Source organism: Lynx canadensis, chromosome D1 (genome assembly GCF_007474595.2).
Source record: "Lynx canadensis isolate LIC74 chromosome D1, mLynCan4.pri.v2, whole genome shotgun sequence".
NCBI lineage: Eukaryota > Metazoa > Chordata > Mammalia > Carnivora > Felidae > Lynx > Lynx canadensis.
Genome location: NC_044312.2, coordinates 113,085,722 through 113,110,695, shown reverse-complemented (window position 1 = coordinate 113,110,695; position 24,974 = coordinate 113,085,722). Strand labels below are relative to the sequence as shown.

The 24,974-nt window shown below is 54.1% G+C and overlaps 1 protein-coding gene across 1 annotated transcript in view; it reads left to right on the top strand.

Moving 5' to 3' along the window:
• The window catches only part of SHANK2 (SH3 and multiple ankyrin repeat domains 2), a 509,419-nt gene that overhangs the window by 15,540 nt on the left and 468,905 nt on the right, over positions 1-24,974 (top strand). The window contains exon 2 of the mRNA XM_030332233.1: positions 11,967-12,067. The gene's annotated coding sequence lies outside the window, so the exon portion shown is untranslated. The remainder of the gene's footprint in view (positions 1-11,966; positions 12,068-24,974) is intronic.

The following is a 24,974-nucleotide window of genomic DNA, read 5'->3' as shown; positions in this document are numbered from 1 at the left end:
AAGTTCATTCGGTTGTGGTCAGAGAACATCCTTTGCATGACTGAATCCTTGTTGCGTTTATGGAGGCTCTTTTATGGCTTAGCACGTGATCCATCCTGGACAGTGTCCCGTGTGCACTTGAGAAGAACGTGGGTTCTGCTGTCCTGGGATGGAGCGTCTCCTAAAAGTGTCTGATGGTTCTAGCTAGACTCTTGGGATAAAACAGTAAACTAGAGACACCTATTCCTGCCCTGGACGGCCAGCATTCGAGCCAGGGGAAACAAACACTGAGTGAGGGAGATAATATAGGAGCCTCTAGGCCGTCTCGGAGAAAAGGAGAGCTTGCTTAGGGGGCTGCGAGAGGGATGGTTGCAGTCTTCAGTAGGGCAGTCAGGGCGGGCCTCCCTGAGAAGGTGGCACTTGGGCAAAGACTGGAGGGAGATGGGGGGAATCGGGACATGGTAAGTCCTGTAAGAATTTAACAGAGATTGACGTGAAAACACTATTGTGCATTTAATGCTTTGTGAGTGGTGGTAACATATACATGACATAAATTTTACCATCGTAACCATTGTTTTAAGTTGCAGCTCGGTGGCTCTAAGCACATTCACGCTGTTGTGCAGCCCTCCCCACCGTGTGTCTCCAGAACTTTCCATCTTTCCAAATGGAACCTGTTCCCGTAAAACATGGACGCCCACCGTCCGCCCTTCTGGCTCCGGGAATCTGGAGACTCCAGGGACCTCGTGTGGGTGGGTCACACAGTGTCTGTCCTTGTCTGTCCTGTCTGTCCTTGGTCTGTGCCTGGCCTGTTTCACTGCGCATCACGTCCCCCGGGTCCAACCACGTTGTGGCAGGTGTCACCCTTGTCAGGGCTGAATATTACTCTGTTGTGTGGACGGACCACGCCCTGTTTTCCCATTTCTCTGTGGATGGACACTGGGGTGCTCCCACCTTTTGGCCGTCGTGAATGATGCCGCTGCGACCGTGGGTGTGCCGGTTCCTGTTCAAGTCCCTGTTTTCAAAAAGCACGTTTTAAAGCAGTGACCAACCCAAAGCCCACCTGGTCTTGGGATTCCAAAGCTGAGACTCTCCTGCTGGCTTGCCCACCCAGTGGAAAGGGGCCCACCTTTCTTCTCAGGTCTGGGGACAGAGCAGGGGTGACCCCGTTTGTTGGGGAAATCGTGCAGTACGCTCGCGGTGTCCCCGAGATGGAAAGGTGCTTCTTCCTGGGAGCCTGGTGTCTGCGTTTTGTGGGTTCAGTCCAGTTTAGGGCAGGACCGAGGGCTGTGTCACACAGAGAAGGGGAAAGAACGTCTCCCGCAGAAGGTAGCTCATTAACTAATCGGCTGCTCTCTGGTTGCCTCGTGACCCGAAACACCGGCTGGTTGAGCAATGTGTTGTTTACTTATCTCGCCAACATTGGGACATGTTAGCTCGTCCAGGGGGACCCGGGCACCCGTGTGGGGTGGGGGACGGGGGCAGGTGGGCTAAGGCACTGTCTGTTCCCTGGAAGCTTTGTCTTGGTGGCATCGGGATTCATAGCTACTTGAAAAAAAAAATCCCACCTCATCACATCGCTCTAGTTTGCACATTTTAGCCGCTTTGTCGTATTTCGTGGGACGGCGGACCCCAGGTCTCTGGTCTTCTCCTGGGGACTCCAGGCTGTTTGCCGTTTGTCTTTCAGGCTGTGCTGCAGAGAATGTCCTTGACCAGGACGGCTCTTTCTTAGGGTCTGTCCTTAGGGGACAGGTGTTGGCCTCTGTGGCCTGGGGTACACGGGTCCCGCCTTCTCGGATCCTCTCCTCCCAATTGATTGCTCTCCACGGGGGCTGTGCCCAGCTGCAGTGCCATCGTCACAGTGTGAGAGCCGTCCGGTCCTCGCGGAGACTTGACCCTGGTGCCGTCTCGATGATGCCCACCCGATGGGTGGGAACAGGCACCCTGTTCCTTTGCATTTCCTTCGCTCCACTGAATATCTCCTGGTTCACGGGCCACTCGGCTTACCGAGCCTGAATTTCCTGGCTCGGAAATTTTTTTTTAATGTTTATTCGTTTTGGAGAGAGACAGAGACAGAGCATGAGTGGGTGAGGGGCAGAGGGAGAGGGAGACAGAATCTGAAGCAGGCTCCAGGCTCCGAGCTGTCAGGACAGAGCCCGATGCGGGGCTCGAACCCACGGACCGCGAGATCATGCCCTGAGCCTAAATCGGATGCTCAACGGACTGAGCCACCCAGGTGGCCCTCATTTGCTTTTCTTCTATTGACCCCATCTGTCTCTTTCTCCAGAAAATGGTCCGCCCCAGCCCCTGATTGGTTTGTCCCTCCCTTTTGTCAAGGGCGCAGCCCCCAAGCTTGTTTGGGGACTGGTTTCGGGCTCTCTCTCCTCTCCTGTTGGTCTGTCGGTCCGGGCCCTAAGTCCACCCTGAGTTTGCAGTTGCCTTAAAAGCAGCTCCGATACTCGGCCGCCTTCTCTCCTTTAGAACTCAGACAGCCACGGTGCAAATGACTCATTTTGTGGTCGAGAGAAGGGACCAGCTGTGAGGACCGGTCAGCCCAGGGCTCGTGCGGCAGAGCGGATCTGACTCGCGTGTGCCCGGCCCGGTGCTCGGTCCGTCCAGGGTGATGCCCAGGTGCGGAGCGTTGCCTTCTCTTCGGCGTCTGGACACATGCGTCCCCTGATGTGATGGCCTCCTGCATCGAATTTCTGTTGTCCTTTGTGCTTGCTGATTTGTCCAAAGTGAGCGGAATGACCAAGTCCAGGGTCCTTGGGAGAGGACTTTGCCGGGTGGAAGTTCCAGCGAGGAGGGACGAGTACCCGAGAAGGAACCCCCGTGCCGGGTTGGTGGTTCGGGGACCCCCGTGCGTGTTGTGGGGGTTACCCCCTGTGGGTTTGTGATTCAGGGAGCCCTGTGCATGTTGTTCGGGGACCCATTCTGTGATTCAGGGAGCCCTGTGCATGTTGTTCGGGGACCCATTCTGGGTTGGTGGTTTGGGGACCCCCGTGCGTGTTGTGGGGGTGACCCCCTGTGGGTTTGTGGTTCGAGGACCCCCGTGTGGGTTGTGGTTCGGGGACCCCCATGCCGGGTTGGTGGTTTGGGGACCCCCGTGCGTGTTGTGGGGGTGACCCCCTGTGGGTTTGTGGTTCGGGGACCCCTGTGCGTGTTGTGGGGGTGACCCCCTGTGGGTTTGTGGTTGGGGACCCCCGTGTGGCTTGTGGTTCGGGGAACCCATGCGGGTTGTGGTTCGGGGACCCCCGTGTGTGTTGTGGGGGTGATCCCCTGTGGGTTTGTGGTTGGGGACCCCCGTGTGGCTTGTGGTTCGGGGAACCCGTGCAGGTTGTGGTTCAGGGACCCCCGTGCGGGTTGTGGGGGTGACCCCCTGTGGGTTTGTGGTTCAGAGACCCCCATGCCGGGTTGGTGGTTCAGGGACCCCTGTGAGGGTTGTGGGGGTGACCCCATGTGGGTTTGTGGTTCAGGGAGCCCTGTGCATGTTGTGGTTCGGGGACCCCATGCAGGTTTGTGGTTCAGAGACCCCCATGCCGGGTTGGTGGTTTGGGGACCCCCGTGCGTGTTGTGGGGGTGACCCCATGTGGGTTTGTGGTTCAGGGACCCCATGCGGGTTGTGGGGGTGAGTCCCTGTGGGTTTGTGGTTCAGGGAGCCCTGTGCATGTCGTGGTCCGGGGACCCCCGTGCGGGTTTGTGGTTCAGAGACCCCCGTGCGGGTTGGTGGTAGCCGTCTGTTATCCCTCCCTGCCACTCCGTTATTGTTGCCCGTGGATCTCGAGGATCACACGCACACCACCAGCCTGCCAGGTTGGGTTTCGCGCTCTGACTGGTCCCCGTGCAGGTGTAATTAATATTTTAACTTTGCACCTGAATAATTTTACAGGGTAACCGTTACTAAGCCGGGGTGACCGAGCTGGAGGCTCAGGAGAATCAGGAGCACTTTGTGGACGTTGGGGGGGGGGCGGCAGCCGTGTGTGTGGGTGACACCCGGCCCGCGGCGACCTTCCTGCCCCATCCTGCTTTTCGCACAAGCCATCTCCCTTGGAGGGGGCTGCAGGGCTCCTTCAGGACGCCTTGCAATTACGATTTCAATCTCCCTAGAAATGATGAGCACTTCTAAAAATAGACGCAGACAGCAGAAGGCTAACATTTTTAAATAGTTCAATAATTTACTTACTCTGTGGGGCACAGCGAGGATCGCTCTGAAATGAAGGCTTTTAAAATTTCCTGCAACCCTGTCAGTGGTTTCTTTTCTCCAACGGGTTATTGGGAGGTATTTCGTAGACCGTGCAATGCAGTGGCGTGCTTTTGTTTTGTTTTTTTTTTGGTATCGTCACAGGGTTGTATGGCCATCACCAAAATCTATTCTGTGACATTTTCATCCCCCTGAAAGCGAGCCGGCGTCCCTCCTCCTCTCCCCAGCCCTCGAAACCGCTAAGCTGCTTTCTGTCTCCATGGATTTGCCCGTTCTGTGCGCTTCCTGTAACTGGAACCTTGTGACACGGGGTCATTTGTGACCGGCTGCTTTCGCTGAGCATCATGTGTTCAGGGGCCGTCCATGCTGTGGCGGGTGCTGATGCTTCCTGCCTTATCCTGGCTGAACCGTGTTCAGCCATGAACGCGTGCATGGACCACACCTGGTTCACCCGTTCATCCGTTGCTGGGCATTGTGCTGTTTCCACTTTTTCGCCATTACAAATGGCACCGCTGTGAACACGGGTGTGCAAGTTTTCATGTGGACATATGGTTTTTGTCAGTGTTAGGTATAGCCCGGGAGTGGAATGATGTGCCCCGGGCCACAGGGTAATGCTCTTTAACTTGCTTTTTTATTTGTTTTGTTTTCCACGTGGACTTTAAAAAATAAGAAGCCTTGGGGGCACCTGGGTGGCTCAGTTGGTTAAGCGTCCGACTTCGGCTCAGGTCACGATCTCACGGTTTGTGGGTTTGCGCTCCACATTGGGCTCTGTGCTGACAACTCACAGCCCAGAGCCTGCTTCCGATTCTGTGTCTCCCCCTCTCTCTGCCCCTTCCCCACTTGCACTGACTGTCTCTCTCGCTCAAAAATAAGTAAACATTAAAAAAAAAAAGTAAGAAACCTTTTTGTTTTTATTTTAATGTTTATTTTTGAGAGAGAGAAAGAGAGACAGAATGCAAGTGGGGGAGGGGCAGACAGAGAGAGAGAGAGAGAGAGAGAGAGAGAGAGACAGACAGACAGACAGACAGAAAGAATGTGAGACAAGCTCCAGGCTCTGAGCTGTCAGCACAGAGCCCAACACGGGGCTCGAACTCACCAACTGCGAGATCGTGACCTGAGCCGAAGTCGGACGCTCAACCGACTGAGCCCCCCAGGCGCCCCTAATAAACCTTCTTAGTTTTAACTAATTGGAATTGGAAGACATAACGCAGAGATCGTCGATCCCCTCTAACCCCCTATGGTCTTTACTCAGCTCCCCCAATAGCAAAATCCTGCAAAACTGCACTGCCTTCTTACAACCAGGACATGGGCAGCGGGGCGGCCAGATAGAAGTATGTCTGTTAGCTCGAGCATCCCCTGTGCAGCCCTTTGTAGCCACAGAGCCCTCGCCGCCCCAGCTTCCTCACCTGCGCAACCTCTGCTCTGTTCTCCATCTCTGCCATTTTGTTGTTTTGACAGGTGTGCAAAGTTCACTCACACAGCTCACACCTCTCGGGATGGGCTTTCCTCTCTCAGCACAACCGTAGAGGTGGTTGTGTGTGTCCACGTGTCTCCTCTTGCTGAGTAGCGTCCGTGGAATGTTCGCACCAGCATGGTTGACCGCTCGCCCTTTGAGGGGCGCCTGGGTTGTTGGCAGTGTTTGGCTGTTGTGACTAAAACTGCCGTAAATGTTAGGGTGTGGGTTTTGTGTTTCATTTCCGTAGGATGAATGCCCCGAGTGCAAACTCTGGGTCACGGGGTTGTTGCACAGTTAGATTTTTAAGAAACCGCTACATTTTTCCTGAAAGGCCACGCTGTGTGACATCCCTACCAGCAGCGTGCAAGCGACCCTGTTTCTTAAGCATCACCTGCGTTTGGTGTTACTGGTTTTTATTTTAGCCATTCTGACAGGTACTCACTGCTGTGACGCGCATCCCGTCGGTGGTGACGGCGTTGAAGCGACTTTCCCTGTGGTCATCCAACGTCTAGCTCTCCTTCCTCACGAAGTGTCTCTTTATGTCTTCTGTTCATGTTTTAAATGAACTGCTTAGCTTTTTACCATTACATTTTGGGAGTTCCTTCTATTAAAGACTCTAGTCCTTTGTTAGCTATGCAGGTTGTGAGCGTTTCCTCCCAGTCTGTGATTTGTATTTTCATCTGTGTAATGGGTCTCTCACAGATAGAAGCTTGTCCGGTTCATCCATTTTTCTGTGTGTGGCTTGTGCTTCTGACGTCCCGTCTGAGAACTTGTTGCCTCGTCCTAGATCCTGAAGATTTTTCTCCTATGAGAAAGTGTTGTTTTTCTGAAAGCTTGATAGTTTCATGTTTTGCATTTATGTCCATGATCCATTTTGAGTTCATTTTTGTATAACTAAGGTTATGGTGATTATCTTGCTTATTCATTGCTATTTACCTTTGTCCTGAACCAGCTGGCCATGTTTGTGGGCCTGTTTCTGGGCTCTCTGTTGAGTCCTGTTGATCTGTGTGCCCATCCCTCCACCAGAACCACACCGTCTGATCACCGTCCCTGCAGAGTAAGTCTTGAAATTGGGTAGACGGACTTCTCTCACTTTATTCTTTCTCAAGTTTGTTTTGGTTATTCTAGTTCCTTTACCTTTCCGTGTATTTTAGGATAATACTGTCTATTTCTACAAAAACATGCCGAGAATTTGGTTGGAATTGCATTCAACCCGTATGTTGATTTGGGAAGAGTGACATCTTGACTATGTTGAGTTTTCCAATCCATGAACGTGGTATGTTCTCCACTTCTGCAGATCTCCTCTGATTTCTTTCCCCAATGTTGTGTAGATTTTAGCACACAAGTCTTGTGCCTGTTTTGCTAGATTTACACCTCAGTATTTCATTAGTTTTGAGCAGTTATAGACAGTGTTGTATTTTAAATTTTGGTGTCTACAGCTAGCATATAGGAATACAATTGACTTTTATATGTTGACTTTCTTCTATCTTATGACTTTATTCAACTCACTCATTATTTCTAGGAGGTTTTTGTTTGTAGATTCCTTGGGATTTTCTCCAGTCCTGTCATCTGCAGATGGGGACAGTTTTAATTCTTTCTTCTCAATCCGTTTGCTTTTCGTTTTCTTTCTTGTCTTATTGTACTTTATAGAACGTTTATCACTAGGTTCGATAAGAGTAATGACAGCAGACTTCCTTGCTTGGTTGCTGAGCACAGAGGGAAAACATTTAGTCTTTTCTATTTGGAATAATGTCAGTTGGTGGACTTTTGCAGATTATGCTTTATCAAGTTAGGAAGTTCCCCTCCTCCTATTTTGGGGGAGAGTTTTTGTCATAGATGAATATTGGATTTTGTCAAATGTTTTTTTCTGCATTCATTCACATGATTCTATGATTTTTCTTCTTTAGCCTGTTGATACATAGTGTATTATACATAGACTGATTAAAAAAAAAAATTGAACCAGCCTTAAATTCTTGCAGTAAACCCCAGTTGGTCATGGGATATAATTCTTTTCATATACTGAATTCTCTTTGATAAAATTTTGTTTGAGATTTTAACATTGATATTCATGAGGGATATTAACCTATGGTTTTCTTTTTTGTACTCTCTTTATATGGTTTTGGTATCAGGGTAATAATACTTGTTCCATAAAATATATTGGGAATTATTCCTTCCTATTCTATTTTCTGCAAGAGAATGTGTAGAATTGGTATTAATTCTTCTTTAAACACTCACAGAATTCTCCAGTGAAACCATTTGGAGATATATCGTTTTTTCCGAAACTGGGAGCTTTAAAATTATGAATTCGATTTTCTTAATGGTTACAAGGGCTGGTCAGATTACTTACTTCATTTTGGATGAGTTGAGATAGGGTGTATTTCTTGAAGAATTGGTTTATTTTGGATTGTCAAATTTATGTGTGTAGAGCTATTTATATACTCCTTTATTATCTTTTTGATAATAAAGACTGCTGCAGGGACCATAATGATATCTTCCATTTTATTTCTGGTACTGGTAATGAGTGTCTCTGTTTTTTAATTTATCAGTCTTGCTAGTTTTGTCAATTTTATTGACTTTTACAAAGAACTAGCTCATTGTTTTATTGATTTCCTCTACTGTTTTCCTCTTTTCAGTTTTATTTTTCCCCCACTTTTATGATTATTGTTTCCTTCTTTTGCTTGCTTTAGATTTATTTTCCTCTCCTTTTATTCACTTCTTGAGATGGGAACTTAGAATTTGAGATTATTATTTCTTTCCTAATGTATGCATTTAGTGCTTTAAATTTGTCTTATTGCTTTAGCTGTGTCTCACAGAATTTGGAATGTTTTGTTTTATTTTATTTTATTTTGTTTTGTTTTGTTTTGTTTTATTTTATTTTATTTTTTGTTTCATTCAATTCCATGTATTAAAAACGTTTCCTTTGAAACTTCCTTTGATGCATGGGTTGTTTAGAAGTGTGCTGTTTTAATTTAAAAGTATTGGAGACTTCTGTCACCTTTCAGTTATGGATTTCTAATTTGCATCTGTTGTAGTCAGAGAACACACTATGTATGATTTCACTTTTAAATTTGTTGCAGTTGTTTTGTGGCCCTAGATATGATCTATCTTGGTATATATTCCAGGAGCACTTGAAAGAGTGTATATTCTGTTGTTATTGAATGGCATGTTCCATGAATATCACTCAGAATCTGTTGAGCTCTTCCACTTCCTTGCTGACTTTTCTGTCTAGTTAAATCCTATCAGTTGCTGAGATGGGAGCATCAAAGTCTGTAACTGAAATTGTCTCCTTTTCTTTTCAGTTCTATACGTTTTTGCTTTATATATTTTTCTCCTCTGTTGTTTGGTGCGTATACATTTAAGGTTGCTATACTTTTTGGTGGATTGACCTTTTGTCAATTATAATGTTCCTCTCTGGTAGTTTTTTGTTCCAAGTCTACTTTATCTAATATTAATATAGCTATGTGTACCTTCCTGTGGTTAATGTTCGTATGTCTTTTATTTTCATTCCAATTATGTCACTATTTAAAGAGAATTTTTGTAGACCTCATATAATTGGGTCTTTTAAAATCTTTTAAGTTCAAATAAAAAAAAATAAAATCTAGTCCATTTGGCCAATCTCTGCCATTTAACTGGTATATTTTGACATTTACTTTTAATGCAATTATTGCTATGTTAAGGCTTACATCTGCCATTTTGTTTTTTGTTTTATGTTTGTTCTGTTTTTCATATCTGTTATCATTTTTCTGCCTTCTTGTGGGTTATTTGAATATTTTTAGCATTTCAGTTGGATTTATCTATAATTGTTTTTGGGCTTTGCTTAGCTTTCTAAGTGATTAGGCATTATATTTTATATGTATAATTTTACCACCATCTACTGTGATATCAGTTTGAGTTAAATATATGAACCTTACTTCCTTTTATGTGTCTTCACCCTCCCCCACTTATAATAATATAAATGTCTTGAATATTTTCTCTACGTGCATTTAGAACCAAATCAGATTGCATTATAATTTTCTCTTCAATTGTTAAACATAATTTAGAAAATTTGAGGGGAGAAGATAAGCCAATTTTATTTACCCCTATTTTCCCTTACTGTGTTCTTTTTTCCTTCCCAGTGTTCCAGGATTCCTTCTTTTATTGTTTCCTTTCTGTTTAAAGAGCTTTCTTCAGCCATTCTTTTAGGACAGGTCTATTGATGGAAAATTCTCTTGGTTTCCTTTCGACCAAGAATGTATTGATTTTTCTTTTTTCTTATACGATATTTTTGCTGGATATAGAGTTCTAGATTCATAGTTCTTTTCATTCGTTACTCCAAAAATTTTGTGTGCCATCCATAGTTTCTGATGAGAAATACACTATTACTGTAGTTGTTTCCCTACTGTAAATAAAGTATCAGTTTTCTCTGCCTGCTTTCAAGATTTTTCTTTGTTATTAGTTTTCAGAAGTTTAATTATGATTCATCTTGGTGTGAATTTCCTTGGGTTTATTCTATTTGGGACCTGTTAAGCTTCTTGAATCTGTAGGTTTATGTCTCTTGCCAAATCTGGGATGTTTTCTTCTGTTATATTGTTGAGTACTTTTTTGTACCTCCCCATTCTTCTCTCTTTCTGGGTCTCTGATGAGGTTAGAGGCACACTGGTCCCTGAGGCTCTGTTTCATTTTTAGTGTGTTTTCTCTCTGCCGTGCAGTGTAGGTAATTTCTGTTGGTCTGTCTTCCAGTTATTTCTGTCCCCTCCATTCTGCTGTTGAGTCCGTCCAGTGAGCTGCTTATTTCAATGACCGCACTTTTCAGTTCCAACATTTTGACTTGGCTCTTCTTTGTTTCTTTGTTCAGATTTTATGTTTTTTTTTTTTTTTAAATGAAACTTCCAGTTTTTTCATCTGTTTCCAGCACGTTCCTAATTGTTTATTCTTATCGGGACTGCTTTAAACTCTTTGTCAGATAATTCTAACATCTTTGTCACCCCAGTGTCAGCTGTCATGGGTTGTCCTTTTCCCATTTGAGATCTTCCTGGTTCTTGGGATGATGGGTGATTTTCGGTGGAGATGAGTATGTTCTCCTATTATCTGGTGAGACTCTGGATCCTTGTAAACCTCAGTTTCAGCTGGTGTTCTTTGACACTGCTCTCTCAAGGGAGGAGAGGGTGCTGTCCCATTGCTGCCAGGTGGACATAGCAGTCTCATCAACAGTTTGGCCTCTGTTGACACTCCAGTGGGGAAGTTCTTTGTTATTGCTGGTGGGGTTGGGCGCTCCTGCTCCCTATGTGGTCCCCCCACAATGCCGTGGCGGGGTGACCTCATTTCTGGCGGTGATGGAGAAAGTCCTGACTTTCCATTAGCTCTTTCCTGACACCAGCTCAGTGGGGTGAGGGAGGGGGTGCCTTGTTACTGCCGAGTGGGTGTGGAAACCCAGTCTCCCCATGTTGTCCACACTAATGCCATGGAGCGAGAGGAGGATTCATTACCACCTGGTGGGGGAAAAAGTCCCAGCTCTTACTTAGGCTTCTTTGACACCAGCCAGTGGGGGGTTGGGGTGCCTGTTGCAGCGACGCAGGCTGGAAGTCTCAGCTCCCTACTCGACCTTTGCTGCGGCGGGTCCGGGTGGGTGCCATTTTTTCTCTGGCGTCTGGCTGCAGGAGAGTGGTCATTGTGTAAACACCTTGTCTCATTAGGCTGCCACTTTCCTGGTCCCTTGGCTACAGAGAACAATCATCCGTGGTGGCTTTTTGTCTGTTTCTACCAAACGTCTGGGTCACCGACTTCTTTAGCTCCACGCCTGGGCTGGACGAGGCAAAAACCCAGCCTAGAGAACTGCCCACCGTGCCGTTCCTCGGGGTCCCTGGTCCCTTGCCAATCTTCCTCCTTCTCTCCCCCTTCAGGAGTCTTGTGTGTGTCTTCTGTACAACATCCTGGTTTTTAATTGCACCGTGTGGGAGAGATGGGGAAAGGCATACCTGTACCGTCTTGGCTGAGGCAGAGGTGCAGCCCCTGGTTTTTTTTTTTTTTTTTTAATTTTTTTTTCAACGTTTATTTATTTTTGGGACAGAGAGAGACAGAGCATGAACGGGGGAGGGGCAGAGAGAGAGGGAGACACAGAATCGGAAACAGGCTCCAGGCTCTGAGCCATCAGCCCAGAGCCCGACGCGGGGCTCGAACTCACGGACCGCGAGATCGTGACCTGGCTGAAGTCGGACGCTTAACTGACTGCGCCACCCAGTCACCCCGCAGCCCCTGGTTTTTAGCTCAGAGACGCCAGGATCCGCTTGGAGATTTCACATTCTGCCCCTCGACAGCATCTGCCTGACCATGTCCTGGTCTTCTTGTCTCTCCCAGCTCTGAAAGTCCCTCCAGTCTCCGTGCCGCGGCTCACCGGAGCACAGACGGTTCCTGTCCTAAGAAGCTTTTCTGCAGGGCCCAGTCTGCCAGCGCCTCTGGTGAGTTAACGCATTTTCTCCTTGTCTTTTTCACCTGCAAGCTGGTCGCCACCGTCCTGCTGTTGTCTGCCTCACCCCTTTTGCACTGTGGCCAGAGGATGGTCAGTTTCTTATCGTCAGGCTCTTGGTTTTGTGTTAGGCTCGGGGGGAGACGGTGGCTGGAGTTGTCCTCAACTCTGGAGAAACAAAGCTGCTCCCTGGTCCCCTGCTGATGTGACCTCGAGGGGACTTACCAGGACCATCGCTTGGGGCCCCAGCTCTGCCTTTTCCTGTCTGCTCTGTGATGTCCGAGCTGCCGTGCCCGTACTGGACCCAGCCAGTGTGGCTAAGGGTTGATGGAGGACAAGAGAGGTGCTCTGAGTGTCCCCGTACCATTTTTGGATGGTCACGGGGACACCCGTTTGTGCTTGGGGGCAGGGAACAGTGGAGGGAAGCCCGTGACCTCAGTTCTGCAGAGTCAAGACATGCGCTGAGCCCATTGTCTAGAGCCCAGTGCCCGTTTTACTGAGCACCTACTGTGTGCTCCGTCGGCATTGTTTCACGCGCAGCATGTGGTTAAAGGGTGGGCACTCGCTGAGTGCTGCCTGAGTGTGGATCTCACCTTGACCGACTTCACCTTTTGAGGTTGTTGTCATGCTCAGGGGAGGATGTGGCACCCAGCATACCTCGCTCTCAGCCACAGGGCCATCAGGCGGCTTAATTCAGCTCAGGCTGAGCACACACTGTGTCCTCTCCCCTGGCCCTGTCACTGGCGACCATCAAGGAAAGTGTGGAGGTCCAAATCCCTTTGAACAATGTTTCTCAAACTTATCTTTTGTTGTTGTTGTTGTTTTTAATATTTACTTATTTATTTGAGAGAGAGACAGAGAGCACGAGCAGGGGAGGGGCAGGGAGAGGGAGAGACAATGCCAAGCAGGCTCCACGTGGTCGGCGAGGAGCCCGATGTGGGGCTCAATCCCACAAACCTCTAGGTCATGACCTGAGCCGAAGTCAAGATGGGTCGCTTAACTGACTCAGCCACCCAGGAGCCCCTCAACTTACCTTTTTTAGTTATCTGTCCAAGAAGATGTTTTCGATATTTTTTTCCTAATTGTCCACCCCGATGAATTGTTCGTGCTGTGAAATGCTGCGTATCTGTTCGTGTGTCTCTTCTGTATCTGTACCTTATACTTAAAAACCCGAGGATCTGTTTGGCCCCCCGAGACCCTGGTGAGAACGCGTGTCCCGGGGATATGAATAGAGCGCAGGCGAGGGCAGAGCGTAGGAGCCACTGTCCCACCCTGGTCCTGGTCGCCATCGGCTTTGGGGGGCACCTCAAGCTCCCTTCCCAGCCCTGCCTGAAACCCAGTTGGACCCTCCTCTTCCCCTGTCCAGGCCCTTCCACGGCGTCCCTCCACCTGCTCCGAGCTGTGTCCCGCCCCTCCGACGGCGAAGATGGGCGTTCTCCTGGCAGGGGGTGGTGGGGGCTCTGTGGGGGACCGTGCCAGCCCCAGCTGTCCTGGCTGAGTGGGCAGGGCCGGGATCCTCCTGTCTCCAGCTGCTGCCCGGTACTGTTCCCTTGTCGGGCTTTGAACCCCGGCCTGCACCCAGTTCCTGCTCCTTTGTTGTTGTTGCCTTTGGGGGCGTCTGCCTCAGGCCCGCCGTCCGTTCATGACCCAACGTCCCTGAGCTCCAGCTCGCACCAAGGCCCTCTGACTTCTGGGTTTCTTCACGACGGGAGGACACTGGCCGGTTGATTGGAGCTCTGGCCTGTCCCCATGCCGGGGGCTGTGAGGGGGCGGCTGTGCTGCGGAAGTTTCTCTGGAGATCCTTGGTCAGGGTTGGGCCTCGAGTCTCTCCATCGGGAACGTGCATCGGCTCCCCGTTGGTGGGGAACACTCGATCTCAGAGCAGCCACCCCTGCGATGGTGGACATTGCCGAACAAGGGGAAGGGAGAAAGGAGGAGCCGGTCTGGGCCCCACATGAGGGCTAGGAGTGAATCTACGGTAACAGTTGGCCACCTGTAGGATACGGGGGTGGCTGCTCCCTGGGAGACTAGCCCAGGAAGAGCTTCCTGGGGCCCCTCGGCTGGAGGAAGGATCGAGGTCCTTGTGTTGTGGATGCGGAGGGCTTTCCGTCACCACGACGTGGCTCTTCTGTGGGCAGTGCTGGGGCCTGGGCTGGTGGCAGAGCGGAGGCAGAATCCTCCGTCAGGCCGAGGTTTACCTGGGCTCCTTTTCCTCCTTCGCAGCTGCCCGTCCGGCAAGGGACCCTGCCCCTCAGCGGCCTCCTGCTGTCCTAAGGGCCTCCGTTCATCACGTACGGCCCCTCATACCCCCCACGCCCCGGCGCCTGCGTGGGGCCGTGTGTCACGCGATGAACCTGCACGGACTGTGGGTGTTTCAGACTCTTTGCCGCCATCCCCTCCTGCCGCCTCTCAGAAAAAAGCAGGAAAGTACCCTCGAGTGGCGATTTGGTTAGTAGCCAGGATGTCACCTAAGTAGCGGCAGAAGGGTTCCACTTGAGAGTGACAGTTAATTTACTTTCTCACGCGAGTTCTCACGGACGACTCGGAGGCGTTAGCCTACCTGCGAATGGGATTCGGATCTCCTCAGGTGTTCTTTGTTATTGCCTCAAATGACCCTTCCCGCTTGCGGGTGTAAGCGGGCACCCCCCCCCCCGTGAGGGATCAGAGAGCAGAGAGGGTTTCTGGTGCCCCAGGTGGTCGTCCTAGCGAATGGGCCGCCAGATCGGTTCCTCCAGAAGGTTCTCCTCCGTCCTAGGGAATGGGCCGCCAGATCGGTTCCTCCAGAAGGTTCTCCTCCGTCCTAGGGAATGGGCCGCCAGATCGGTTCCTCCAGAAGGTTCTCCTCCGTCCTAGGGAATGGGCCGCCAGATCGGTTCCTCCAGAAGGTTCTCCTCCGTCCTAGGGATGGGCCGCCAGATCGGTTCCTCCAGAAGGTTCTCCTCCGTCCTAGGGAATGGGCCGCCAGATCGGTTCCTCCAGAAGGTTCTCCTCCGTCCTAGGGAATGGGCCGCCAGATCGGTTCCTCCAGAAGGTTCTCCTCCGTCCTAGGGAATGGGCCGCCAGATCGGTTCCTCCAGAAGGTTCTCCTCCGTCCTAGGGAATGGGCCGCCAGATCGGTTCCTCCAGAAGGTTCTCCTCCGTCCTAGGGAATGGGCCGCCAGATCGGTTCCTCCAGAAGGTTCTCCTCCGTCCTAGCGAATGGGCCGCCAGATCGGTTCCTCCAGAAGGTTCTCCTCCGTCCTAGCGAATGGGCCGCCAGATCGGTTCCTCCAGAAGGTTCTCCTCCGTCCTAGGGAATGGGCCGCCAGATCGGTTCCTCCAGAAGGGCCGCCAGATCGTTCCTCCGTCCTAGGGAATGGGCCGCCAGATCGGTTCCTCCAGAAGGTTCTCCTCCGTCCTAGGGAATGGGCCGCCAGATCGGTTCCTCCAGAAGGTTCTCCTCCGTCCTAGGGAATGGGCCGGGTCGTTTCACCCTGACGGCAGGGCCTCACCTGAGGACCAAGAATTCTTGGGCATCTCGCAGATTCTAGCACTGGATGCACAAGAAATCTAATTCAGTAGGAATCTGTCTTTGTGGCCTCCTTCCAAAATGATTCTGCTGCAGGCCGCATCGGTAAAACTCCGCTTTAACCCCTCGGGATCCTTAAGACCAACCTCTGGGGTGAGCGAGCATCTTTACAGTTACATACGGTACTCATCCTGAGCTTCCTGGCAGCCAGGGCGAAAAGGGAACAAAGTTGAGCTGTCTGGTGTCTCACCCATGGCAGGATTTTCCTCGGCATTCCAGTCTAAGGACTGTTTTCCGTGTGACGTGGTGTTTTCAGTTGGGGTTTTGCAAAAACAAAAAACAATGTGGTTTTCAAATACTGTCTGGCTTTAGAGAAAGCTGAACAGCTTCGAGGTGGACCCTAGGCCAGGCCGGGTCAGGTGTGTGTTGCTGTCACAGATTTTGAAGAGACTCAGGTGAGGACCTTAAGGAGCCCTGGGCAGAGGTGACTTTGGGCAAGGACAAAGCTGTCCTCAAAAGTACATGGAGGAAGAAAAGACAATCGACTGAGCGCACGCTGTGTGATTCCACTTCTGTGACTTGTCCCGGCGGGCACATCTCTGAGACAGGAGCGCCAGGGGGTCCCAGCGAGCCCTCTCGGCCTGAAGTTTTAGCGCCGTTCCCCTGAGCGGGGGTAGGGAGGCTTCTAGGCTGCAGTGTCCCCAAGGAATCGGGTGGCGGGGGGCAGGCTGGCCGCCCACTCCCAGGGTCCTATGTCCGAGGACCCCGGGCCTGAGGGGAAGAGAGGGCGGCCAGCCACACGTTCCGTCTCTGTTCCCTGAGATATTTTACCTCCAGCCGTGGGGCTGCCGAGCGAGTTCTCTGGAGCAGGGAGGGCCCGGTCTAGGTGTGGAATGCGGTTCCTCCGGAAGCCCGTGCCAAGTGGGTGGCAGGAAGCAGGTGGAGTGAGTTACGACCCGGTCTTCTCCGTGTGCGGCTGGATTTACTGGGCTCGCGGACACAGCCGGTCAGTGAGAAAGAGGTCAGGTGAGGCTGGATGTAAGTAAAGGTGTATTCGTGTGAACACAAACGTGTACGTGTCTCTTTCAACTGGGAAGAGCCTCACAGCCAAATGGGGGGTGTTCTTGGCGGGGAGGGTGCCATTGGGCGTCAACCACCAATTACCAAGGGTGGGTTTATAGAACAGGCCCTGGGAGCCCCCTAGGACTGAGGTTCACCCCCGAAAGGGCCCCTGGAAGCTCGCGAAAATGGCGCATTTTCCACCTCTGGGGGCCACAGGCTTATTTGGGTGTCCGATGAGTCTCCTGGGAGGATGTGGGTCTGAGGCACCCGAACCCGTGTCCAGTGTCTGGCGGGTTGTCGCCATTCCCCTGCTCCCGCTAAGGAGTCCACGCCACGGGATCTAATCCCGGGGTGGGGGGTGCCCCTCAGCGTGTCTCCCCGAGGAGCCAAAGCCCAGGGGCTCCGCTGGGGGACCCCGAGTGAGGACCTCGCGTCCACAACGTTTGCTGTCTGAGAGCCCAGGGGCCGCAGCCAGAGAGCTGATGTTGGACTAGAATCGGAGCTCACTCAGCTACAGGGGGCCCCGCTTCGGGGCTTGATGGCTTTGCGGGGAGTTCACGAATGCCAGGAACGTGTCCCAGGTCTAGGAACCGAGTCTGCGTGTGCGCGTTGGCGCGTGCACATCCGCCGCATGCTGTGGTCCCGTGAACACGCCCCCCACGGGAGGGGCGCCGTGACCCAGTGAAGGCCAAGCATGCGTGAGGCGCCGGGCGACCTGGGAAGCCCGACCCACGGGCTGGGTCGCTTGGCCGGGTCCCCAAGCCGGAGCACCCTCTCCAGGTTGTTCCAAGGCAGATCAGCGTCTGAGTCGCCGTGCGCACAGCTTGGGGCACCTGTGCCCATTCGGGTTTCCCTGGGGTGGGGAGTGAGATGTGCATCCTGAGTGGCCTGGCCAGGTGGCTCCCGTGTCCTGCAGGGTGGCTTCTGGGTTAGAACAGCCCTTGGGACCCTCCCACCCCGTGCTCTAGGCGCTTTGCCCACTCCGTGTGGAGCCGTCCCTGTGCCCCGGGCGGGCGTGGGCTTGGCCTCTGGTGTCCAGTCTGGTCCAGTCTGGTGCCCTTGTCCTCCAGTTCCTGCCCAGCCCGCCCCAGCCCCGGGTGACATGCAGAGACTCGGCACCTGACAGGGAGTTTTACACGAAGCTCGGGGGATTCGATTGGAAGGACAGGCTGTGTTTTGTGTTGACTTTTTCCGAGACAGTGGGGGCGAGTGTCCTTCCAGTTAGGGATGGTGCTGATGGTACATTTCGCCTCCTAAGATATCTTCTTCTGGGGAAATAAAACGTTTGACATCCCAGCTGCGCCATGGAATTTCTTTTTCTTAATCTCCCTGGCCTGTGATACGCCGACATTTGGTAGATCCTTGTCTAAATCACAAGGGGTGCGTGCATGTGCGTGTGCACCCTTGGGCTCTGGCTGTTTCACGTTATTGTGTTGTGTTTGTTGCTGTTTATTGGGCACTTATGTCCGGGGTTAATGCTGAGTGCCTTTCTGGGTGGGTGGCCTTAAGCCCATCTGACAGATAAGAAACTGAGGCTTGAGATTAAATATCCCCCTGAAGGCCACACGCAGGGAGAAATGCAGGGAGAAACAGAGTCAGCCTTTCTCATCCCTGAGATGCCCTTTGGCCCCTGTGCTGTGCTGACTTGTCTCCTGTGTGGGCTCCTTCAGGGCTGTGTTATACCCAGCTGTGATGTCTGAAGCACCTGCCCAGGACTCCACAGGCTATGGGGGTGGGATCCCCCTGAAGATCACACACAGGGAGAAACAGAATCAGCCTTTCTCATCCCTGAGAGGCCCTTTGGCCCCTGTGCTGTGCTGACTTGTCTCCCGTGTGAGCTCCTTCAGGGCTGTGTTATACCCAGCTGTGATGTCTGAAGCACCTGCCCAGGACTCCACAGGGGGTGGGGGTGGGATCCCCCTGAAGATCACACGCAGGGAGAAACAGAGTCAGCCTTTCTCATCCCTGAGAGGCCCTTTGGCCCCTGTGCTGTGCTGGCTTGTCTCCCGTGTGAGCTCCTTCAGGGCCGTGTTATACCCAGCTGTGATGTCTGAAGCACCTGCCCAGGACTCCACAGGGGGTGGGGGTGGGATCCCCCTGAAGATCACACGCAGGGAGAAACAGAGTCAGCCTTTCTCATCCCTGAGAGGCCCTTTGGCCCCTGTGCTGTGCTGGCTTGTCTCCCGTGTGAGCTCCTTCAGGGCTGTGCTATACCCAGCTGTGATGTCTGAAGCACCTGCCCAGGACTCCACAGGGGGTGGGGGTGGGATCCCCCTGAAGATCACACACAGGGAGAAACAGAGTCAGCCTTTCTCATCCCTGAGAGGCCCTTTGGCCCCTGTGCTGTGCTGGCTTGTCTCCCGTGTGAGCTCCTTCAGGGCTGTGTTATACCCAGCTGTGATGTCTGAAGCACCTGCCCAGGACTCCACAGGGGGTGGGGGTGGGATCCCCCTGAAGGCCACACGCAGGGAGAAATGCAGGGAGAAACAGAGTCAGCCTTTCTCATCCCTGAGAGGCCCTTTGGCCCCTGTGCTGTGCTGGCTTGTCTCCCGTGTGAGCTCCTTCAGGGCTGTGCTATACCCAGCTGTGATGTCTGAAGCACCTGCCCAGGACTCCACAGGGGGTGGGGGTGGGATCCCCCTGAAGATCACACACAGGGAGAAACAGAGTCAGCCTTTCTCATCCCTGAGAGGCCCTTTGGCCCCTGTGCTGTGCTGGCTTGTCTCCCGTGTGAGCTCCTTCAGGGCTGTGTTATACCCAGCTGTGATGTCTGAAGCACCTGCCCAGGACTCCACAGGGGGTGGGGGTGGGATCCCCCTGAAGGCCACACGCAGGGAGAAATGCAGGGAGAAACAGAGTCAGCCTTTCTCATCCCTGAGAGGCCCTTTGGCCCCTGTGCTGTGCTGGCTTGTCTCCCGTGTGAGCTCCTTCAGGGCTGTGCTATACCCAGCTGTGATGTCTGAAGCACCTGCCCAGGACTCCACAGGGGGTGGGGGTGGGATCCCCCTGAAGATCACACACAGGGAGAAACAGAGTCAGCCTTTCTCATCCCTGAGAGGCCCTTTGGCCCCTGTGCTGTGCTGGCTTGTCTCCCGTGTGAGCTCCTTCAGGGCTGTGTTATACCCAGCTGTGATGTCTGAAGCACCTGCCCAGGACTCCACAGGGGGTGGGGGTGGGATCCCCCTGAAGGCCACACGCAGGGAGAAATGCAGGGAGAAGCAGAGTCAGCCTTTCTCATCCCTGAGAGGCCCTTTGGCCCCTGTGCTGTGCTGGCTTGTCTCCCGTGTGAGCTCCTTCAGGGCCGTGCTATACCCAGCTGTGATGTCTGAAGCACCTGCCCAGGACTCCACAGGGGGTGGGGGTGGGATCCCCCTGAAGATCACACACAGGGAGAAACAGAGTCAGCCTTTCTCATCCCTGAGAGGCCCTTTGGCCCCTGTGCTGTGCTGGCTTGTCTCCCGTGTGAGCTCCTTCAGGGCCGTGTTATACCCAGCTGTGATGTCTGAAGCACCTGCCCAGGACTCCACAGGGGGTGGGGGTGGGATCCCCCTGAAGGCCACACGCAGGGAGAAATGCAGGGAGAAACAGAGTCAGCCTTTCTCATCCCCGAGAGGCCCTTTGGCCCCTGTGCTGTGCTGGCTTGTCTCCCGTGTGAGCTCCTTCAGGGCCGTGCTATACCCAGCTGTGATGTCTGAAGCACCTGCCCAGGACTCCACAGGGGGTGGGGGTGGGATCCCCCTGAAGATCACACACAGGGAGAAACAGAGTCAGCCTTTCTCATCCCTGAGAGGCCCTTTGGCCCCTGTGCTGTGCTGGCTTGTCTCCCGTGTGAGCTCCTTCAGGGCCGTGTTATACCCAGCTGTGATGTCTGAAGCACCTGCCCAGGACTCCACAGGGGGCAGGGGTGGGGCACTCGTGTGCAAGCCCAGCTGGATGTGGCCTGGAATTTGGAAGCCGCACCAGACAGGATAGGGTTTACGGGACGGGGATTCCATTTCTGTCCTTGGACTTGAGCCTCTCCTAGTCCATCCCGATGCCCCTCTGCTCTCCCCTCTGCTGGGGCTCCCTCCTCCCTGGATGGCTACTCCCGCCTTAGCGCTTCCCACCACCCAGTGACTCCTGCTTCAAGCACCAGGTCATCCAGGTGCCTCCCCAGCCACGCCTTGCCCACGCCTGGACCTCACCGAGCACTACCACGTTCACCTTCCGTGCCCCTCCTGGGTTAAAATACAGCGATATTGGAACAGCTGCGACTCCAGGGCGGCCTTCTTCACGGTTGGACTTTAGACGTTTTGAGGTCTTTAGAAATTTTTCTGGGGAGCAGGCTTCAGACGGGCTGAAACCCAGCACATCCCTGAGGCTCTAATCTCCGGCTGTCTGTGATTTGTTACTGGAGTGGGTTGAAACTCAGGGAAGGGCAACCCAGAAGCCAGCAGAAGGGATGCAGAGGAATCCCTTACTCATTGTTCAGCTCCCGAGCCCGGGGATGAGCCGTCCCTGTGGGCCCCCTCCCGAAAGGCCGGCTCTGGGCTGGCTTCCTGGGAAATGCCACCTCGGGGATTGGTCAGAGCTGTTCAGATTTGGGGGCTGAGGACGAGCAGACCTGGATGGGGAGGAATCTGGCTCACGGGGTCGGTGGTGGGGGTTGGGTGGGGGCACTGGTCCTGGCCTCTGGGAAGGTCCTTGCTCTGTAACTTTCTGTTTGGTGGAATCCAGACTGTCTCGTTTTTCCTCCCTCCCCTCCTTCCTTCCTTCCTTCTGACTGGTGATGTGTTTATCGTATTGCAAGCTGTCACCCGATTGCCTAGGTAGCAAGCCGGTCTTTGGGAAGCACACGGAGAGGAGCTGCGTGGTATCGCCGTGGCTCCGTGGCTGTGGACATGTGAGTCATGCAGCTTGACGTCTGTCAGAAGCGTGGGCAGGGATGAGAGGGTCGGCTGCGGGTTCCCACTTGCTCTGAACACTTATGCTTCTGTGTCTCTTTTCTGTTTATTCCTTCCACCCACGTGTGCATACACGCACCTTCCGTGCGAATCATCCCTGGGTGTTTTCCGAGGGGACGGTTCAGCGGACAGGAGTGTTTGACGCTCCTGGAATAGATTCGCTGTCCCGTTTAATGAAAGGCACAGGAAACGCCGGATGTGGAGATGTAGTTCAGGCCCATCAGGCGTTTTCTCGTGAGCGCACCTGTCTGCAGTGAGGCCTTTCAAAGGCGGGATCCAAGGGGCCCCTGCGTGGCTCAGCTGGTTAAGCGTCCGACTCTTGATTCCGGCTCAGCGCGTGATCTCGCGGTTCGTAGGTTCGAGCCCCGCGTCGGGCTCTGCACTGACAGCACGGAGCCTGCTTGGGACTCTCTCTCCCTCTCTCTGCCCCTCCCCTGCTCACGCTTGCACGCACTCTCTCAAAATAGATAGATAAACGTTAAAAAAAAAGACAGGATCGGAGCTGGGGAGGAGAACCTGCGAATGCACCACCAGCATGTTGAGGAGGACACAGAGGACGTTGCACTGACGGGTCCCTCCACGCCTCCCGCCTCCGTCAGAGCGAAGGCCTAGTGTCAGGTGTCCTGAGCTGGTTTCGGGAGTTCACTTGTCCGTTCTCTCTCTTGTGTTCACGGAGCGGTCACTTATGGGGATGCTGAGAGCCCCACACGGGCCGGCCTGGGGCTCGGGGACCGAAGTCAGACGTGGGTCCCCAGGGATGGGGCTGGTGGGACCCTCGTGGTGACGGGAGCCCCTCCCCCCGCCGCAGCCCAGGGGCAGTTCTCTGGTCTACCCTCACTCGGATCTCTGCGACCACGTAAGATGACCCTGGGTTCGGCCCCGTGGGCCCCCTGCACACCCTCCACACTCCCCGGCCACCAGCCAGCTCGCGAATAGCCCTCCCTAGTCCAGACTTCCAAGTGTGCGTAGGGGTGACCCGGTAGGTCAGGGGACGGAGCCTCGGCAGACCTGCCCCTTTTCTGCAACATTCCTCCCGGTGGAATTTAGAGAGAATCCAAACGTGTCCCACCCCCATTTCAGGAACTTGTGGGCAGCCGACTTGGGTCTCCTCATATTGAATTCCAGCAAACAGGTGGGGGAGGACCCCGAGGGAGGATTCTGTCCTAGGGGTGAGGCCAGGCCCTCACTGGTCATCCAGTGGGACAGTGGTGCCTTGGGGACCCTGCGGCCGCGCTCTCCCTCCCGCCTCCCGCCGGACCGTGGGCTGGGTTCCGGGAGGGAGTAAAGAGGCTGGAAGACGGGGACCCTGTCAGGAGTGTGGGCTGTGGCCAGGCTGAGGCTGGGCAGGGCTGCCGTGTCCCGTGTGGGGGCCGGGTCAGCATCGTCTGACAGAGAGAGGCTGTGACTGTGGGTTCTGGACAGCCCAAAGGTGCTGAGAATGACACCCGTGGTCCAGGCCGGTCTGGAAGATGAGGCGAGGACCTGGCGGTCTGGGCCACGCCAGCGAGAGGCCAGGGCCCGGGGTCCTTCCGGCCACACGGCCACGGGCTCCCGGTTCCTAAAACGGGGCTCCCAAGAGCCCCGGGCACACGGCGGCCCCGTGGGGACACAGGGTCTGCCCTCTCCTGGCTTCTTCCTCTTGCCCCTCACGGGGGCTCCCTTCGTGGGAAAGGGGAGGCAGACCCAGATGCAGACGCTGGCCTCCACCACCTAAGTCTGGCTGTCTCCTGTCTATGCTCAGCTCTGTCCTCAGAGGGGCTGGGCCAGGTGTCCCAGCCCCGGGTCCAGGCTTACCATTCCTCTGCCCGGCGTCCTCCGCAAGGGACGGGCCGGTGGGGAGGTGGTGTCTCCAGGGCGTCTGCCCCCGGCCCCCTCCCTGGGACCCTGGGCTGCACGGCTCTGTGGTCAGCGTGGAAAGACAAGGGGCTGTTTGTGGTGACTGCTGGCCTCCTCGTGTGTCTTACGTGGCTTGTATGGGAACCATCTCCAAAGCAGACAGTGGCCCAGGCGAGGCCTCGCTGGGGACCCGCGGGAGTCCTGCTCTCTCCTAACAGTGCGGGGGCCGCCGGCTCGGGACAGACACCCGGGGTGTCTGCGAAGTCCCCCTGTTTCTGCCGTCCCGCGGTGGCGGCATCCGCCACGGGGAGGAGAGACCACTCGTGCTGCGTCTGCTGGGGGAGAGCCCGTCACCCGAGAATTTGCCTATGGGGACTCGGGTCCCTTCCCGCACAGCCTCGCCTTACAGCTGTCTGGGCCGCCCAGACGGGAGACGCACGGGATCCTGTTACCCGTCTGTGGGATCCCCCCGCAGGGACCGCCGTTCCCGGGACGCATCGCCGGGCACCTGGCCCTGGTGCTCCGACCACCGTGTCAGCAGACAGAACGCCTCTGTGCAATTGGATTTGCGTCTTTGATGGTTACAAAAACGTAAATGGACGCAGGCCTCAGTTTCCCCACCCTGCCACGCAGCCCGCTCGTGGATTACAGCCACAGACAGGACAGGTACGTTCAGGGGTCCCCGAGACCACCCCCTGGGATCACAGATCCTCTAGAAGGAGCTCAGTGGAACACAGTTGTGGAAGGACCCAGGTTAGAGTCAGCAGGGGTACGGGGCTGTCCAGGAGAGACCAGGCGCCAGCCTCCAGCCGTCCTCCCCGTGGGGTCTCGTGGACGGTGTCGAATTCTGCCGGCAGCCACGTGTGGCCGCACGTGTGAACCGTCGCCGGTGAGGGAGGCTCCTCGAGCCTCGAGTCCGGGATCTTTCCGGGGGTCGGTCACCTAGGCACGGCTGACCTCGGCGTCCAGCCCCTCCAGAGGCTTTGGCCGACACCGGTGGGCCGGGGGTCCCCATTCCCAAGTCACACTGTTAGCGTAAACCGTGTGATGTGGCCCAAGGCCTCACGTGGCAGGAACACTAGATCAGGTAGATCATTCCCAGGACTCGGAGGGGCCACGCCTGGGGCCTTCGGAAGGGGCCGGGTTTGGGCGGCTCGGGCCTGCTGAGTTCACCCTCCCCCCCACAGCGGCCTCGAAGAGCGTGGGCGCCGTGTCTGAGCCACGCGGGACCACGTCCCGGTTCCACCACGTGTCAGCCCCTGGTTTACGTGGCCGTTACTTCTCTCGGAGCCCGTCTTTCCTTCTTGGAGACCGGGTGGTTAGCAAATGCCGGGCTCCGACGACTCACGGGGGCTTGTGGTCTCGTAGTGGGGACAGTTGGCTTGGCCTGCCTGACTCTGCCCACGCCCACCCACTGCCCTGTTTCCCTCGTTCTGTGGAGTCGCCGGCGTGGGAGGAAGGATCCACTGGGCGCCCACGTGGTACCGATGGGCAATGAGAGTCCTGTCTTCCCGGTCTTCCCCCAAATGCCTTCTCAAGGTTTGTCCTGA